The sequence below is a fragment of the Cebus imitator genome, unplaced genomic scaffold (genome assembly GCF_001604975.1).
Source record: "Cebus imitator isolate Cc_AM_T3 unplaced genomic scaffold, Cebus_imitator-1.0 Scaffold14, whole genome shotgun sequence".
Classification (NCBI taxonomy): domain Eukaryota; kingdom Metazoa; phylum Chordata; class Mammalia; order Primates; family Cebidae; genus Cebus; species Cebus imitator.
Genome location: NW_016107329.1, coordinates 1740660 through 1743263, shown reverse-complemented (window position 1 = coordinate 1743263; position 2604 = coordinate 1740660).

Sequence of the window (2604 nt, the reverse complement as noted above, 5' to 3'; positions counted from 1 at the left end):
TAGTAGAGACGGGGTTTCACCATGTTGACCAGGATGGTCTCGATCTCTTGACCTCGTGATCCACCCGCCTCGGCCTCCCAAAGTGCTGGGATTACAGGCTTGAGCCACCGCGCCCGGCTCTAGCCCTCAGAACTTCTAAAGCCCCTCACCCTCACTCCCGAGGTGGTTTTACGAGTATAAAAGGTCTTGACGCCCTCCTTTCGGGGCCATGGGTTGGAGAGACATGAGTCCTCTGTGGCCGCCAACAATAAAGACCCTGCAATTTGGCATACTTTTGTCTTGGTGTTGACTTTCTATGCTCGGGCCAGTACAACAAAGGTATCCTTCAATTTTCCTTTAGCTTTGCTTCCATATCTGATTCTAACTTTAATTGTAGCCCCTACAGCCCAGAATCTCTTGATTCTATTTGTAGAGTAAAGCAGCAGAGCACTGGGAACCCATTAACTAGAACCCTCAGCAGTAGATCTTTTCATAAAGAAAGCTATTTGCCCTGTGCTGACTAAAAATATGCCTCAATACCTAGGTTCACGAAATAGCTTTCCCATGAATTTGTGTTTATAAAAAAATTTTTCAGAATGTGAAAAACTGAGATTAGCTTTTGCAGGTAAAATACGAAGAGATCATGAGAGTTGGCAACTATTCATGTGTTTAGCATGTATTTGAGGTCATCCCATGCACCTACCATGAGATGAAATGCTAAGGACACAGCAATGGAACAGATCAACATTGTCCCTGCCCACAGGGGGCAGAGATTATTTGTCAGGAGTCTAGTCAAGGCTACATAATAAATAAACCTTTAAAATCTCAGTCACTCAACAAAACAAAGAGGTATTTCTGACCTACATTTCCATCTGATGGGCATCTGGCAGCTGTTCTAGGCAGCTTTTCTTTTGTGCTAACGTATAAATTCAGATTCTTTCCATCTTTTCCTGCCACCATCTCAAATGCGTGGCCTCCAGGGTCTTAATGGAAAAAGGAGTAGGTGGTCCATCACCCAGCCTGGAGCTAGTTTACAGCCCTTCACCCCCATTTCACTGACCAGAATCCAATCACATGGCCCCAACCTTACCACAAGGGAGGCTGAAAAGGTAATCTTCCCCTAGAGCCCAAGAAGAAAACATTACAATGAGAATCAGTGAATATCTAAATTCACACCTTTGACACATCTGCCTTCTGCAAACTGCATTCCCATTCCCTAGCCCCTTCTTGGGAGCTTTCCGTCTAATGAGTGGAGTCAAATATGCAGATAAATAACTGATTACAGATAGATTTGCTATGTGCTAGTACAGAGGGTCTGAGCTCAGAAAGTGCTGAGCTACTGAAGCATACTGAAGAAAAAAATTCAATGCAGATATAATTTGGAGATTTATGTGCAATGGGTTTTCACACATTAGACTTTAAGTTTCCTAATGTTAGGGGTTGTGTCTTCTCATTCTCTCAGAACGAAAAGTTCAAATCCCTCAGTATTTATCTGAGGCTTGAAGAAAGATGAGTTTTCATAAGAAAATGTGAGGGAAATGGCTTCCCAAGCAAAGGAAAGGGTTTGAGAAATGGAAGTCTTCAAGAAATGTCAGGGAACCCAGGGTGACTAGCAAGGAACTCACAAGACCCATAATAAGCTTTGAAAGGAAGGGCAGAGGTCAAATTGTTCATGGCTTTGAATGCCACACCTTTGAGTCTGAAATTACCCACACCTACCACAAGTAGGAGTAGCAAACACCTATTAAAAGAATGCAGACAAAAGGCAATGGGGGGGGCCGGGCGCGGTGGCTCACGCCTGTAATCCCAGCACTTTGGGAGGCCGAGGCGGGTGGATCACGAGGTCAAGAGATCAAGACCATCCTGGTCAACATGGTGAAACCCTGTCTCTACTAAAAATACAAAAAATTAGCTGGGCATGGCGGCGCCTGCCTGTAATCCCAGCTACTCAAGAGGCTGAGGCAGGAGAATTGCCTGAACCCGGGAGGCGGAGGTTGTGGTGAGCCGAGATCGCGCCATTGCACTCCAGCCTGGGTAACAAGAGCGAAACTCCGTCTCAAAAAAAAAAAAAAAAAAAAGGCAATGAGGTTCTAAACCAGGGAAAGTCTCAAGTCACTTCTTGATTTCATGCCCCTTTGAAAGCAAGCAGTGTCATTATCAACTTCTTGTTGCTTCTGTTTTGCTTGTTTTATAGTTTCCTTCAGTGCCTACCTATAGCATAGAGCACTCACCTGGCAGATGCTGACAGACAAAATCGCTGCCTGAATAAATGTAGGAACAGCACCCTCTTACAGATGTAAACATCCTAAGTATATGACTAACTGCCCAACATGCAGAGACTCGTTAAAAAACATAGATTGTTTTGCGGGAGGAGCAGTAGCTAATGACCCAGAGCACGTACTCAGGTAGAGGTAGGAGGATGCCTCACATGGTCAGGAATTAAAGAATACAGTGTAGGAAAAGGAAGATGCATCCTGTGGTCAGTAACAAAAGAATACAATCAATAGGCCCAAGGCTTAGAAAACAAAAGCAGAACTAGAGCTCTTCATTTTTTAAATTTCTATTTGCACAACCCCTGTGGTGGCAAGAGCCTTCTAGCCTGTTTCTGGAAGAGCCAAACTCTAA